The following is an 18,345-nucleotide window of genomic DNA, read 5'->3' as shown; positions in this document are numbered from 1 at the left end:
ATCTACACGGATACAAGCATAGATGCAACTCGATGACATGGCAATTTTTTAAAAATTAGGACACAAGTACAGTAGAATAAGTTTATTAGTTAATTATTAAATATATTTTTATTTCTATTTTCTATATATTGTTAAACAGTTTTTTCATATAACGGTAAATATATCAATTAATAATGAATATATATATCAGCCTTAAAATATATATTAAAAAATAGATAAATTATGGAAGTGTAGGAAAGTGGATCACACGTCCTTAAGTTAGTGGATATCACTTAAAAAAATAAATAAAAAGAAAAAAAACATGTAAAGTTGGTAGTCACTTCAAATCTGAAAAAAAAAATTATATTTAAAAAAAAATACATAGATGCATTTGACCAAATGACATATGCTACACGTTTTCTCCAAAATAAATTAATTAGGCTTTTAAGTGAAAAACAGGGGAGGAGATGAGAGACCCCAGAGTTATTATAATAACTCTTTCATTTTTTACAAATAAATATTTAATGGGCCTTAGGTTTGGAAGCAGCTACACATATACAAGCATAGATGCAATACGATAAAACGAAAATTTTTAAAAAATTAGGACACAAGTACGGTAGAATAAGCTTATTAATTAATTATTAAACATATTTTTATTTATATTTTCTATATATTGTTAAATAATTTTTTCATATCATGGTAAATATATCAATTAATAATGATTATATATATCACTCTTAAAATATATATTAAAAAAAATTATGGAGGTAGAGGAAAGTGGATCACACATTGTTAAGTTAGTGGATATCACTTAAAAAAATAAATAAATTGAAAAAAAAATGTAAAGTTGGCATTCACTACAAAGTTAAAAAAATTATATTTTTATAAAATAAATAAATGCATTTGACCACATGACATATGCTACACATTTTCTTCAAAATAAATTCATTAGGTTTTTAAGTGAAAAATAGGGGAGGACATTAGGGACCTCAGAGTAATTATAGTAACTCTTTCATTTTTTACAAATAAATATTTAATGGGCCTTAGGCTTGGAAGCATCTACACATATACAACATAGATGCAATAGGATGACACTACAATTTTTAGAAAATAAGGACACAAGTACGGTAGAATAAGTTTATTAATTAATTCTTAAATATATATATATATATTTATATTTTCTATATATTGTTAAACAGTTTTTTCATATAATGGTAAATATCTCAATTAATAATGATTATATATATCACTCTTAAAATATATATTAAAAAATAAATAAATTATGGAAGTGGAGGAAAGTGGATCGCACATCCTTAAGTTAGTGGATATCACTTAAAAATAAATAAATAGAAAAAAAAAACATGTAACGTTGGCATTCACTGCAAAGTTAAAAAAATTATATTTTTATAAAATAAATAAATGCATTTGACCACGTGACAGATGCTACACGTTTTCTCCAAAATAAATTAATTAGGCTTTTAAGTGAAAAATAGGGGACAAGATGAGGGACCCCAAAGTTATTATAATAACTCTGTCATTTTTTATGAATAAATATTTAGTAGGCCTTAGGCTAGGAAGCATCTACACATATACAACATAGATGCAATACGATGAAACGGTAATTTAAAAAAAATTAGGACACAAGTACAATAGAATACGTTTATTAATTAATTATTAAATATATTTTTATTTTTATTTTCAATATATTGTTAAATAGTTTTTTCATATAATGGTAAATATATCAATTAATAATGATTATATATCACTCTTAAAGTATATATTAAAAAATGAATAAATTATGGAAGTGTAGGAAAGTGGATCACACAACCTTAAGTTAGTGGATATCACGAAAAAAAAAATGTAAAGTTGGCATTTACTACAAGGCTAAAAAAAAAAATTATATTTCTAAAAAATATATAAATGCATTTCACCACATGACATATGCTACATGTTTTCTCCAAAATAAACTAATTTGGTTTTTAAGTGAAAAATAGGGGAGGAGATGAGGGACCCCGGAGTAATTATAGTAACTCTTTCATTTATTACAAATAAATATTTAATGAGCCTTAGTCTAGGAAGCATCTACGTTGATACAAGCATAGATGCAACACGATGACACGACAATTTTAAAAAAATTAGGTCACAAGTACAGTAGAATAAGTTTATTAATTAATTATTAAATATATTTTTATTTCTATTTTCTATATATTTTTAAAAGATTTTTCATATAATGGTAAATATATCAATTAATAATGATTATATATATCACTCTTAAAATATATATTAAAAATAAATAAATTATGGAAGTGGAGGAAAGTGGGTCACACATCCTTAACTTAGTGGATATCACTTAAAAAAATAAATAAAAAGAAAAATAAACATGTAAAGTTGGCAGTCACTGCAAAGCTAAAAAAAATTATATTTTTAAAAAATACATAAATGCATTTGACCACATGACATATGCTACACATTTTCTCTAAAATAAATTGATTAGGTTTTTAAGTGAAAAATAGGGGAGGACATGAGGGACCCCAGAGTAATTATAGTAACTCTCTCATTAATTTGTTACAAATAAATATTTAATGGGCTTTAGGCTAGGAAGCATCTACACTGATATGCAACACGATGACACGGCAATTTTAAAAAAATTAGGTCACAAGTACAGTAGAATAAGTTTATTAATTAATTATTAAATATATTTTTATTTCTATTTTCTATATATTGTTAAATATTTTTTTCATATAATGGTAAATATATCAATTAATAATGAATATATATATATATATATATCACACTAAAAATATATATTAATAAATAAATAAATTATGGAAGTGTAGGAAAGTGGATCATACATCGTTAAGTTAGTGGATATCACTTAAAAAAAATAAAAAGAAAAAAAAAACAGGGAAAGTTGGCATTCACTACAAGGTTAAAAAAAATTGTATTTTAAAAATATATATAAATGCATTTGACCACATGACATATGCTACACGTTTTCTCCAAAATAAATTGATTAGGTTTTTAAGTGAAAAATAGGGGAGGAGATGAGGGACCCCAGAGTAATTATAGTAACTCTTTCATTTATTACAAATAAATATTTAATGGGTCTTAGGCTTGGAAGCATCTACATAGATACAAGCATAGATGCAATATGATAACATGGCAATTTTAAAAAAATTAGGACACAAGTACGGTAGAATAAGTTTGTTAATTAATTATTAAATATATTTTTATTTATATTTTCTATATATTGTTAAAAATATTTTTTGTATAATGGTAAATATATCAATTAATAATGATTATATATATCACTCTTAAAATATATATTAAAAAATAAATAAATTATGGATGTGGTGGAAAGTGGATCACACATCCTTAATTTAGTGGATATCACTTAAAAATATAAATAAAAAGAAGAAAAAAAACAGGTAAAGTTGGCATTCACTATAAGGTTAAAAAAAATTATATTTAAAAAAAAAAAAAAAAAAAAATATATATATATATAAATGCATTTGACCACATGACATATGCTACACCTTTTCTCCAAAATAAATTGATTAGGTTTTTAAGTGAAAAATAGGGGAGGAGATGAGGGACCCCAGAGTAATTATAGTAACTCTTTCATTTATTATAAATAAATATTTAATGGGTCTTAGGCTTGGAAGCATCTACACGGATACAAGCATAGATGCAATACGATAACATATCAATTTTTAAAAAATTAGGACACAAGTACGGTAGAATAAGTTTATTAATTAATTATTATTTATATTTTCTATATATTGTTAAACAATTTTTTCATATAATGGTAAATATATCAATTAATAATGATTATATATTTCACTATTAAAATATATATTAAAATATATATTTAAAAATAAAAAAATTATGGAAGTGTAGGAAAGTGGATCACACATCCTTAAGTTAGTAGATATCACTTAAAAAAATAAATAAAAATAAAAAAAACATGTAAAGTTGGCATTAACTGCAAAGTTAAAAAAAAAAAATTATATTTTTAAAAAATATATAAATGCATTTGACCACATGACATATGCTACACATTTTCTCCAAAATAAATTGATAATGTTTTTAAGTGAAAAATAGGGGGGGACACGAGAGACCCCAAAGTAATTATAGTAACTCTTTCATTTATTACAAATAAATATTTAATTGGCCTTAGGCTAGGAAGCATCTACATGGATACAAGCATAGATGCAATATGATGACACCGCAATTTTTTAAAAATTTGGACACAAGTGCGGTAAAATAAGTTTATTAATTGATTACTAAATATATTTTTATTTATATTTTCTATATATTGCTAAATAGGTTTTTCATACAATGGTAAATATATCAATTAACAATGATTATATATATATATATATATATATATATATATATATATATATATATATATATATATATCATTCTTAAAATATATAAATTATGAAGTGGAGGAAAGTGGATCACACATCCTGAAGTTAGTGGATATCACTTAATAAAATAAATAAAAAGAAAAAAAAAACATGTAAAGTTGACATTCACTGCAAAGTTAAAGAAATTTTATTTTTAAAAAATAACTAAATGCATTTGACCACATGACATATATTAGTTCAAATTGTTAAGTATTCAAAGTTAATCAATTCTCCTAATAAAGTTTTACAACTAATTAACAAATTAATTCCCTAAACAAAACTAGTCTTGAAAAAAATCCTTATACAAAGTCTAAAAAGTCAACATTGAAACCCTAAACACCCCTACCTATCACCCATCCCCTTTACTTCAGCCGTATATACTAAGTATACACTCTGTATTTATATACCTTTAATTTCACTTTTGGCTTTCACCATCAGCCACGGCCCACTGCCTTTCCCTTCCTCTTTCTTCTTTAACCTTTTTTAAGCTTATTTCTTATCATTTCAATTCTTCACTGATAGCCACAAAGGTATGTAATTGCTTTGTTGTCTTATATTGTTTAATCTGTGTTTGTCTTTTTATTTCAGTTTCTATCAATTGTGCATTACTTATATTTTGAGATTATTTAATAACAAATTGTTGTTCGTGATAATTTTTTTTAAAAATGTTACTAACGCCAACCTGCCGAACCCACCGAGTTGAAACCGCCAAAATTTGTAACCAATCCGTCGGATTTAGCCTTTGGTGGGTTAGTGGCGGATTGGAATTTTCCTAACCCGCTAGTGGCGGATTGGATAAAAATATTGGCCTTTACCCACCCAATCCAACCCGTGCACACCCCTACTTTTTGACACTATTTATGGAACTCACTGTACTATTTCAACTAACTTTTATCTTTATCTACTTTATTATCAGCAATAGTTTTTCAGTTTTAGCAAAATAACCGATATCCAAACACACCTTTAGTGTTTGTTTGGAGGGATTCAGATCCTCTAGAGTTCCTAGGGTACTCTACCAAGTAGAGTTCATTAAATCCTAACCACTCTTTAATGATTTAATGGTCTAGATTTTGCCATGTCAGCATTTCATTAACAATCATCTTAATTGTTTTGTTTACAACATTATTTTATTATTTCAAAAATATTATTAATGAAATGCTGACATGGCAAAATCTAGACCATTAAATCATTAAAGAGTGGTTAGGATTTAATGAACTCTACTGGTAGAGTACCCTAAGAACTCTAGAGGATCTGAATCCTTGTTTGGAGTAGATTGAAAATTTTAGTTTATTGTAATTTTAGTGTCTGTTTGAGTTCCGCTTCTTTTGTTGAAATTGAAATTTTTTTGTTCAAAGTACTGTAAATAAAGGTAAACGTTAGCTGAAATAGTAAAGTGAGATCCTTGAATAGTACTAAAAAGTGCATTAGGACCCATGAATAGTAACTAAGATAAGCTGAATAGTAAAATAAGCTGACTTTTTAAATTTTTCCAAACACATACTGAATTTATTTTTACTATTATTTATGTGTTTTATTGTACTTTTTAATACTATCTAGGTGCAACTTATTTTTCTTAACATTTTTTTATACTTATCAAAAAAAAGTTTTTTGCTAAGAGAATCTAAAAAACAAAAACAAAAAATCTATTTACACACATTTCCATACCTTTCTCACATGTCATGTCATACCATCTAATAACATAAAACTTGGAAGAAAAAAAAAGAACTGTAATTCTTCAAATATGTATAATGTTTGACTACTTTGTTTTCTACCGTCCATTTGTTTGGTAAATAGTATTAGTCTTGCTGTGAGAAATATAAAAAAAATCTTGTTACCAAAATGTGTGTTAAGTTTCAAATTTAGGTAGATGTTAATTTTTATTTATTATATAAGATAAAAATTCTATTCTAGCATAATCTAAATGTATATGGATGTGAAACTCAGTTCTAGATACTTGAATTTTGGTCATTGCCTCTCACACTTCATACCTCATAAGCACTTATTTTTATGGAATGAACGTTGCACCAAGGCTGCACGGTGGTAGATGTTAAATTTTAGGTAGTGCTTCCTTCATTTGGAAGAAAATTATAAATATTTTAAATTAATTGTTGTTTAATGTTGACATTTTTGTCATATAAAAGACCTTCAATTTAGGAGTATTTAGAGTATAAGTTTATTAAATATATAAATAAATCTCTTTAGCACTTTTTTATTTGTTTTCTAAAAAATAAAATAATCCTATGATACCCAAATTTGATTGATTGTGTTGTGTGCGGATGTGTGATGAGTCCCACATCGGGTATTTACTGGGTTGATTTGAGTTTTATTAACAACTACAAAGAGCTTCAACTATGACTAGTCCTTTTGAGGTATAGTACAGATGTGGCTAGCGCTTTTCCTTGGGTCGTTACATATGATATCAGAGCTGGCTCGGTAACTCTGTGTGGGCTCGGAGACACTACCCCACAAAGTGAGCCCTAACGAGGACGTTAGAGATTTAAGTGGGAGAGATTGTGATGCCCCAATTTGATTGATTGTGTGATGTGTGTGGATGTGTGATAAGTCCCACATCGGGTATTTACTGGGTTGATCTAAGCTTTATTAACAATTACAAGGAGCCTCAATTGTGACTAGTCCTTTTGAGGTATAGCGCAGATGTGGCTAGCGTTTTCCTTGGGTCGTTACAAATACGCATTTATATTAAAAGAGTTAAAGATATCGAGAGTTAGTGATACTGAAATACAATAATACATTTAGCTTGACTCCTCTAGAGAAAATACATTTAGCTTGTCTAGTCCACCACTAACTAGATTAGTTGACCGAGTTTGATTTTCCATAAAACCTTGATTGGTTTTTGGCAACCCCAAAGTGTTGTGCCCTAAACCTCAATTAACCTTAATATATTAAATAACTTTTTAAACTTATGATGACCGCATTAAATGTTTCGACCAAGTGAAATTTCCTAAACCTAAAGTAACATATAAGATTTTTTTTTTTTGTTTTTTTTTTTTTTTAGAAAGTTTTAACCTATGACATCCACTCTTGATAATACTCTTTATTACTAGACCAAGACACTAATCGATTTTTGATATAGGCGGAAATTGAACCCTAGGTCTCTTATTCAACCATCAGAAACTTTACTAGTTGAGCTAATTGAAACCCACAAAGTAACACATAAGATATTATACCTCACATGCTCATTAGTGTCAAAACTAAAATTTAATTCAACAATGGACCACAAAGTACTGCACAAAATAGTAGTTCACCAGGCATGTTCATGTGCACATTCACTTTATAGAAGCAAATAAACCTTTGAAAACGTGTCTAATATACAAGAAACTAATTCGTGTTATTCTCACAAAACTTTGAAAATATGTGCAGGTTTGGCCTCGTTGACAAAATTTTAGGCTTTGCCACTCCCTCTATATATGCATCCGAACTATACTTAATTTCTATTGCTTTGTTCGCGTTATTTTCTGGTCTTGCTCATTGGTGTAATTGTTAAAGTTGCAATGGATATCCTTCCAAACCTGCTTCACATTGTGGTCGTATCTATTTCGTTCTTCCTTGTCTTCCTCATATTTAGACAGAAGTCACTCATTCCAAGTTACCACCTGGTAAAAAGGGTTGGCCGATCATTGGAGAAACATTGGAATTTGGTACGGCTGGACAAAGGGGAACCCCAGAGATGTTCATTAAGGAAAGAATGAGAAAATACTCTCAGGGTCTCTTTCAAACCTCACTGTATGGGGAGAATTTGGCCGTGTTGTGTGGTGCTTCAGGAAACAAGTTTTTGTTCTCCAACGAGAAAAAATATGTCACCGCTTGGTGGCCACGATGCATACAGAAGGTAGTGTTTGAATCTGAAGAAAACTATAACAACAGTGATTCTACTAAATTACGTAGCCTTGTGGTTGGATTTCTAAAGCCAGAAGCTCTTCAACATTTCATACCTATCATGGACTCCATGGCAAAGGAACACTTGGAGACAGATTGGTGTCCTTACAAACAAGTCAAGATTTTGTCACTGTCATTGAAGTATACCTTTGCATTGGCTTGTAGATTGTTTATGAGTATCACAGATCCTAACCATGTGTCAACATTTTCTGATCCCTTTAACCTTGTCAAGGCTGGTACAGTGTCTGTGCCTATAAATATTCCAGGTACAGCCTACAATCGTGCCTTAAAAGGAGGCAAAGTTATTCGCCGAGAGATTTTAGCACTCATCAAAGAGAGGAAGAAAGAGCTAGCAGAGAATAAAGGGACAGTTGCTCATGACTTATTGACTCATACTCTCCTTGCATCAGATGAGAACGGTAGAGCTTTGGACGAGATGACGATTGCTGGAAACATTTTGGGCTTACTTATTGGTAGCCATGATACCACTAGTTCTGCTATCACATCCGTGTTGAAGTATCTAGCAGAGTTCCCTCATGTTTACAATCTGGTCTTGCAAGGTACTCCTTCTAAACATGCCATCTACAATTGCTATGGCTAGCTATCTCTACCACTTTACCATATATTGCAGAAATATATGTGAAGTAACACTGGTGTAGCACTTTGTTAATGTTACTTTACTCAATAATTTTTTTATTAGATTAATATTTTAAAATTTTCACATCTGTTTTAGGAACAGCTTATTTAGTTGAAACTGAAAACTTTTTGTTGAAAACATTATAAATAAAGGTAAAAGCTAGTTGAAATAGTACATCGGGACTCATGAATAGTAGCAAAAATAAGCTAAATAGTAAAATAAACTGGCTTTATAATATGTTCCCAAATGCAACCTAGATTAAGCATTCTGGATCTTCTTAAAACATAAGTGCTAAATTTTGTACTAATTATATTTTAATTACTATTTGATTCATAACACATTTTATGGATAATTATTAATCCTGATAATCTTAAAATTTTGCAAACGCGGAGGACATATGGATAAAATGATAGAGTTTACCTTCAAACTCTATCGTTTACCCTCAAACCCACAACATGACAATTCAAATGATCATTTATATGTGTTTTGTCATATGACCAATTTTTTTTAGAGGAAGTCACATGATCAATTTAATACATCACATTCCTTGTTTAAATAATTTAATAACTCATATGATTTAATATTTATGTGAATAGTCAAATGCTAGATTTTCAATTTACTAAAGTAGGATTTATATAGGGAGAGATAGTTTGGGTTAGGTATATATGAGCTTACAATAGAATTGGGCTTCTTGGGCCTACACACATAAACCTAATACCTCTACCAAGCAAAAAGTATGTGTTTCAATGTGTCTGTGTTTGTGTTTTAAGTTTGTAATTAAGGATTTTTTTAATTCATATTTTGTCTCCAAACAAAAATCTTGACTTCATCACAGATGCCTTATAATTGCTGGGTGAGGTTAATCAACTACAATGCCCCAATCTTTTAGTGGCCATATATAGCTAATAATAAGAAATTCAAAAACTTTATTTAGTATGCTGCATGTAGCTCTTCGCACAAGTGACACATGGTGCTATTTGGAAAGATTAATCTAATGAAAAAGTGGGATATATTGTTAAGCAGAGCAAATGGAGATTGCAAGATCCAAAGGTCCAAAGGATTTGTTAAATTGGGATGACATTAAAAAGATGAAGTACTCTTGGAATGTAGCATGTGAGTCGATGAGGCTATCATCGCCTGCTCAAGGAGCATTCAGAGAGGTTATACATGAATTTACTTACAAAGGTTATACTATCCCTAAAGGGTGGAAGGTATGTTACATTAACAATACATAAGCCAAATTATACTTAGTGTAATGAGATCTGAATCCATATTTTAATAGTAATACTTAGAATTCTGAATCCATATTTTTGCAGACATTTTGGACTGTACATTCGACACACAAAAATCCTAAATACTTTCCAGATCCTGAGAAATTTGATCCATCAAGATTTGAAGGGAATGGCCCAGCACCTTTCACTTTTGTACCATTTGGAGGAGGACCACGAATGTGCGCCGGAAGGGAGTATGCTCGTTTACAAATACTAGTGTATATGCATAATGTGGTGACAAGATTCAAGTGGGAGAAAGCAATTCCAGATGAAAAGATTACTTACCAACTATCCTCCATTCCAGTTCATGGTCTTCCCGTTATCCTTAAACCTCATAAACTTTAGATTGAGTTAAAGCCTCTAGTGATAACTATTTCTATATTTAAAGTATAGGAAATACTACAAAGGTTTAATAATTGACATGGTAATGAATGGCATTGGTATTACTTGAACAACATAATAAACACACCAGCTTAAAGGCTCATGTAATAAAATTTGTAGTATCTTTATTATCACTTTTTTGTGTAAGCTTACAAACAGTGTATCATAAATCACAAAAACTAATTCAGACATTTAACTATGTGCAATGCTAGCAATACTACAACTATAGAAGTTTTACAAATTGATATGACATGAATTAAATAAAAGTTATTGTGACATTCATTTATTTTGCTCTTGAAGTCAGCCAATCATATTGTAAGACATATGTAGTAAAATTTATAGTAATTTTAGCATTTTTTTTATTAATGTGGCTAATCACATTCATTATTATTACATCAATTTGTGAGTTTTTTTTTTTTTTTTTTGTTATAAAGTTGAAGGTAACTTAAGCATTTATCTTCATATTTTCTCTAATTAGTTTACACGGCCTATAGGGGACAAGGACCCAAGCAGCGTGAAAGCCATTTGTTTTTAATAATAAATTTGCTTTTTAATTGCTGGGTGCCAAATGCTTTATGTTTTTACCACATATCCGTGCAAAATGAATCCCATTCCATGATAGGAATTTTTTCCTGTAACTACCAAAACTTTCTTATCTACAGTTCGCCTCATGCCTTACAGAACAAAAAAGATTTTTTGTGATATTACAAATAAAGACAGTATTTAAGCTTGCCTTTTTTTTCTTTTTTTCTCTTCTTTTTTTTGCTGAATAGTATTTAAGCTTGCCTTAAGCATAGAATATAAATCCTGCTAATCTTTCTTTAAAAATAGGCAAACAAAAAGAAAAGTCAGCAAGTGAAAAGGAAAAGGCAGTGCTTCCCTTCAAGGGCCACAACATTCTGCAGGAAAATCAAAATATTCCGCCAACAAATTCCGTAAAACCTGCATAAGCAATAAACTATATCCTCTTCATTTCTTTGGAAGTGTTACCTACTTTTGGTTTGAAATTTGAACATTCTATTAACAAATAGAAAGCACTTCAATAAAACTTTCGTCAACAGATTCAGAACCAAACAGTAATCCTTCATGCTGACTTCTAAAAGTTATACAACATGATGACATTACAATAGTATCTAGTCAAGCTTATTAGAGATCATCATACAAACAAAGAAGTAATGTCAACATGGTTCCTGAAAAGTGAAAACATTGATATAAGAAATGCTAAGTACACTTCCAAAGAATAATCAAATATAAAGGTAACAGAAATACCTCTATGCTCACTTGCTCAGTAGAATTTAGCAGCGTAATTTAAATCAAGAACCAAGTAAAACTTCTTATGGTGTAATAAAATTTTAATGTCTTCATTTCTCAATCTGACAATTCTATTATTCTAAAGCCTGACTCCCTGTAAATAATGTTCAAGCTTAAACTAATTACCATTTGAAAAAAAAATTATCACTATACTTATCAGTTATGCTACTATTATTCTTGAATAAGAATGGAGTAATTTATAAGTTCAAAGTTGGTTTACATCTCTCCAGTTCTGATTCTAAAATTTATTTCTTATTAGGAGATCATTATTACTTCATGAATGACAAGTCATTGTTCATTGGAAGTGGATGATACCTTGAAAATTGAAAATTTTAGATGTGTTGATATTGTCTTCCATTATATATGCAGTTAAAATAGTAATCTCAAAGAAGATTACCTTGTGAATGTGCCCAAATGTCACACCAGATTCCGCTTGCAACCTTTGCCTACAAAGTATACATGTGTACATTCATCCTTCATTATGGATGCATTTGCAAAAAGATAACATGTTACATGCTGTAAAGTTGTGATTTACAAATGTTTTGTGTTGGCTTTAATTCCGTGCCAAATTTTATTGTAATTTTGTTCAATCTTTTATACCTTGTATTTATTGTGGGATTTTATTGTAAAGGTTGTGTGATAAAGAGAGAGAGTGTGAAACTCAAGCATTTGAAGACAGAAGAGTTTTCGCGGGTAGCTCGCGACTAAGCATCCCGCGAAGTGATGCATGTGTCTTGCACATAATTGGAATGCGAAGAGTCATGACAGATGGTGACAGCTGGTTTTCGCGAGTGTCTCGCAGGTAAGGCCTTCGCGCGAGATACCCGCGAAAAAGTCTGTTTTGCTATTTTGTCCTATTTGCTCTGCTACATCCTCATATACACTATATATACCATCATTACTCACATATTGAGTAGAGATCTTTTCAGAAGAGAAAACCCTAGCCTCAAACCCTTGAAAGTGTGAGATTGTTATACCCACAATTCTACACACCATCCATTGTGGTTTTCCTCTACCCCTACCTCTCCATTTCTAAATCCTTAAAAGGTTGATAGCCCAAACACTTACCACACCCATATTGAGTGTCCAGTGAGTTTTTTGGTGCTACTGGGAAGCATTGGAAGAAGCCAAGTTTTGGCAGATGCAATCGGCGTATTGCGAGATTTGAAAAACTAGACAAGACACGGTTCAAGAAGCCATGTTGGAGTAGGAGCTTGGAGGGCTTAGGTGCATTGGGTAGACTAGGCTTGGAGGGTCTTTTGCCATTCATGTATCCTAACTTATTGTCTAGTGGATCGATTTACCGCTTGGAGGGCGGCAGAGAGGTTTTACACCGAGATCTTTGGTTTCCTCTTCGATAACACATCAGAGTGTTATCTTGTATTTGCATCTCTCTTCCCTACTCTTATAACTTTCATTTTACTGCTGTGTATTGTTGAATATGACTTAGAGTAGTTGTATTGTTTGTTTGCTCGCATTTACTCTATTTCGCATTTACTCTATTTCGCACTTAGTTTAAGTTAGAGTAAAATCAACCGAGCCGTAATTTTTAATTTGGGGCCTAAACAAGCTCTTGTGTTTTAACACAAATCCGAGCTTTCAATTGGTATCAGAGCGGGTACACTTATTGTGGTTTGATTACCTAAGTGCGATCCAAGACTCTTTTTGTGATGGACCAGTCACAATCTCTCAATGCTCCACCATTCTTTGATAGAAACAACTATGTTTTTTGGAAAGTCCGTATGAGGGCATTTCTTTGTTCTATAGATGAGTCCGTATAGGATTCCGTTGAGAATGGGTATGTTAGACCCACAATAGCCAAGTCTGAATGGGACAAGGCAGCTCTTGCGTTGGTAAATGCCAATAGCAAAGCAATGAACGCTATAATTTGTGTTGTGTCTACTGATGAATTTCACAAGATATCACATGTGAAGACTGCTGAGGAAGCTTGGACGATTCTTGAAACTACCTATGAAGGTACCAAGAAGGTTGAAATTTCAAAAAGCATGTAAAACACCTTTGAACGTTTAGACCCTCAAATTACAAATGACCAATTCAAGCTTATAAACAAACAATGTACGTGCGGAAAATGTAAATAAGCTAAACTAGAATTGATAACATAATCTAAACCAAATAAAACCATATCCACAGCAGAAATTAAATGACAAAGATTAAGGGAAGAGAGATGCAAATACAAGGACAACACAGCGATGTGTTATCGAAGAGGAAACCAAAGCCCTCGGCGTAAAACCTATCCGCCACCCTCCAAGTGATCAATAATCCACTAAAGAATGTAGTTAGGATACATGGACAGCAGAAGACCTTCCAAGCCTAATCTACTCAGTGTACCTAAGCCCTCCAAGCTCCTACTCCAATGAGGTTGCACCGAACCTATTTCTTCTTTAGCTTACCGGATTCCACTACAGCCCATAGCATCAACCAATATGAAATTGGTCCCTTCTTAACTGCTTCCCAAAGCACCAAACAGCCTTCTCACAGATATGTGTATGGGGAGAAAAGGTTTTGGTAATGGACCTCTCAAGGATGTAACAACGGAGAGGAAGAGAGTATAGGAATTTGAAGAGTCTCTATATGAAGATTGTGGATGAGTCAATTTTGTTTTTCTCTAGGGTTTTTCTCTCAAAATTCTCTCTAGAACCTCTCTACATTTCGTGGGTATAAGGGGTATTTATACTGAGGTGAGAAAGGAATGTGAAGAGTCAGATTTTCCCAAACAGGGCTAGCTGGCGGCTTGACCTCGCGACTTAACTGAGTCGCGAGTTCAAATCGCGAGCAAACAGAATGGCCAGACTGGACATTTTCTCCTGTAGTGCTACAGCTGGCGTGACTGTTCACCTTCTCAACATGCTTCACTCGTGTGCATCATCTGGCGGCTTGAAAGCTGAGAGCCACCTGCGAGATCCAGCCGCGAGTCCCTACTTTGCTACACATTATTGAGCATTTCTTCACACTCTCTCACACACTACCCTTACATGAATCCCACCTAAATACAGGGTTTCTAAGTGCTGAATTACAAGCAAATTGGCACTGAAAAAGCCAACACAATGGTTGATAAGTTTCAACCTTACAATCTCTCCATTTGGCTATTCCGTGACAAAACCCTAAAACAAACTCTAGACTTAACATGTGAGTTAGGAACAGTTGAACAAAACTCACTCACACCTAACTTTAGAATCCGTGAAGCTCTTGAAACATAAGAACAAGTGTCTCTTGAAACACAATAACATAATATGATCATCACATGCAGAAAAACTTGTAATGCATATGAGACAAGCACAATGCGATCAAGCAAAATTGAGTAAAGTAAAACCAAAACTTGACCAAACAAGCAATCACTATACAGTAGTGACCACAATGCTCATTCGCACTTGGAATGAACATCCAAACATGCAAGCTATTAAGCTTAAATGCAAAGAATCATTTGCATGTCCAACACTCAACCAATGCACAATACAAGAAGTATATGCATCTAGGAACAAGATCCTACTAGGGCACAAGAGTGATGTACTTAAAGCAGTGCATAGCAAATCAATAAGTACAAAAGCTACAAAGCAAAGGTACAAAAACATAAAGGCTGCCTAAGCATGTTACAAACCATAAAAGACTACAGATCAAACCTTAAGTGAAGCATGTGTATCATCATTGTGGCGTTCAAGGGCACATAAGACCTAACTGTTTCAAGCTTCATGCACTCAAGAAAGCTGATCCCATGCGTGGCCAAGAAAGTTCAAAGAAGAAACCAAAGGGAACATAATCTAAGGGAGAAAATGAAGGACATCTCATTGGAGATGTCATGAAAATGCTGAAAAACATCTCTTTATGCCTTACTAGCTTCACTCCGAGGTTGGAAAGCTATGTTGGTTGTGTACCTCCATTCAAGGCTGTCACCCAAAACACTCGAAAAGTGTGGGTGAAGAAGGGTACCGATGCATGATTTATTTTCTATGCCCATGATTTAATTTTTTCAATGTTTAGGCTCATAGGTTCATGCATCATGTCATGCCAAATCTTCTTGTGTCATTGCTTTCAATTCATAGTGTGTTTCTTTTGCTAGCTGTCATTTTTTTTTTTATCTTACTTTTCGTGTTCTGTTTGAGTGTGTTGAAAAATTCAAAAACTCATAAAAATTGAAAAATTTTCAAAAAGTTTGATCGCTTGTGTTGTGTATATCACATTTGAGTTTGGCCTAGTACTTTCGTACTAATGGTGTAGTGCATTTACGAGTTTAGCTTGTTTTGTATGCACATCTATCTTTGTGAGACAAATCTTGAAATCTATGTGTGATTGTTGTAAATTGATCTTCAAGCTTGACATGAATGATTAATCAATAGTCTTGTTGGTCTTGATACATGCATAGACTTGTGCCTATATCTTTTCCCACGTTTTTATAATTTCGCTTAAAGAGCTCATCAATTTTCAAATCTCGAAAAGAGATATTGAGCCGCAAAAGCCGTCGCATATACTAGTATTTGACTAAGAAAAAGGGAAAGCGACTTGTATTGAAATGTATGGTGCCTTAAAAAGCCAAAGGCTTACTCACAAAGTTAAAATATCAAAAGTTTAGGCATCGATCTCAAAATGAGATGTACTTTGTTCAAAAATAATCATATGTTATGTCTTGTAATGGAGCCAAATGAAAAGCTTCAAAGTTATGTAATCATCCTTGTGGGAGATCATATATGTTCATTTTTATAATTGAGATAGTCCCCTTGATTTAGTACTAGTTGTGTATGACTTGATTAAATTGATCATTGAAACTTCACTCTAGACTAAGGACTATTCCGCATTTGATACTCACACACAATACACAAGACTTTATTCAATAAATGCTTATTTCATTTGTGTGATTGTACATGATCAAATGTGATGTGTATACTCAATTTCTTGCCGATCAAACCCAAAAAGATTTTTGAGTATTTTGTATGTTTTTTAAAGTGTTTTTATTCTTTCGTGCTTTAAGTTTTTGTTCAAAATGCATTTTTGTGTTTTTCTTCAAAAACTGGTTCAGAGGCATTTTCGCGAGCAGCTTGCGACTTAGAGCTTCCCACGAAAAGTGCTCAAGGGAAATTAAAAAATCACATTTTCATTCAAAGAGTCTCGCTACTACCTCGCGAGTATTTCACAACTAAACTCTACTCGCGAAATGGTTTTAGGCAAAAACTGGAATTTTTTCAATTTCATATAGAGGTTATCGCAACTGTCTTGCGACTGTGTCGCTATTAAAAGTTTCTTGCGAAAGCTTCTATGTGTCTCGCGAGTATTTTTGCGACTGTCTAACCCGTGAAAAACACGTGTTTCCAATTTTTATATAGCAGATGTGACATTTTTTTGAATCATTCTTTTCCCCCACTTTGCCTCTCTCGAACCCCTCTCAACCCAAAACTCTCTTTCACTTAAACCTCATCATTTTCAAGAAAAATCTCTTCAAGGTATGTTTTTCTAAACATTGTTCTCACTTTTGTCTTAGATTTGTGCATTTTTTCCTTAGGGTTTTAAAAATTAGGGTTTTTTTGAAAAATGGGTTGGGGTTCTTATTCTTGTGAAATTTTTTTCAAATTTTTGATTGGGCTGAGTTCCATTTGCTGTGTTTGTATCTGTGTTGGCCCTTTGTGGCATTCTAAACCTGTATTTAGGCATTTTCACATGTGTTTATGCATTGCTCATAGTTAATGTTCACTGTTGCATGTTAGGTGTTTGACAAAATGTCCTAGTGACATCCTTGTGTTGTTTTGGACTCAAGTGAGTTCCAATGCTTGGGTTTACCCTTGATTAAACATGCTTGACATGTTTTGATCATTGGGTGTGTGTTTTACACACTGTGCCCGTTTTGTGCCTCACAATGTCATGTCATGCATCACTTAGGCACACACTAAGCGGCACCTGCTGCACACACATGCATCAACACATGCACACACATGCACAGTCAATTTTTTCATGATTGTGTTTATGCTTACATGTTTCAACACTTATAGCATGTTGTTTTGAGTTTGTTATACTCTGTTTTAAGCTGTTTTACTTCTACTTTAGACTAACTTGAATCTAATCAAGTTTTATGGTCTATTTTCTGTTTCTGCTTTTCTTTATGTGCTTTATATCTGTTTTGTAGATGTCCCCTACCAAGCATGCTGTTAAGAAACCAACATCCAAGCGTGCTCACACAGATTCTGACAACTTCAAGTCTATTGAGGCAGACTTGAAGTACAATGATTTCTACAAAGGAGCAACCATTATCATGGAAAGGGCTGTGAAGTTGGAGACCCTTGAAGACACGTTCATTCCCGATGTATTCAAGGATAGGACATGGACAAAACTGCTGAATCTAGTTGGAGTAGTGCATTCGGAAATTATCAGAGAGTTTTTCTCCAATGCTAGTGTTGAAGGGGATAATATAAACTGCTGGATAAGACACAAAGAGTTTGTCATCACTAGGGAC

At 32.2% G+C, this 18,345-nt stretch overlaps 1 pseudogene; it reads left to right on the top strand.

Annotated features, from left to right (window-relative positions):
• Nucleotides 1-4,820: 4,820 nt before the first annotated feature.
• On the top strand, nt 4,821-10,771 carry LOC142614826 (beta-amyrin 28-monooxygenase-like; annotated as a pseudogene).
• Nucleotides 10,772-18,345: the final 7,574 nt, after the last annotated feature.

This window comes from Castanea sativa, chromosome 11, assembly GCF_040712315.1.
Source record: "Castanea sativa cultivar Marrone di Chiusa Pesio chromosome 11, ASM4071231v1".
NCBI classification, from domain to species: domain Eukaryota; kingdom Viridiplantae; phylum Streptophyta; class Magnoliopsida; order Fagales; family Fagaceae; genus Castanea; species Castanea sativa.
Note: the sequence above shows the minus strand (reverse complement) of the source record. Positions and strands in the feature narration are given on the sequence as shown.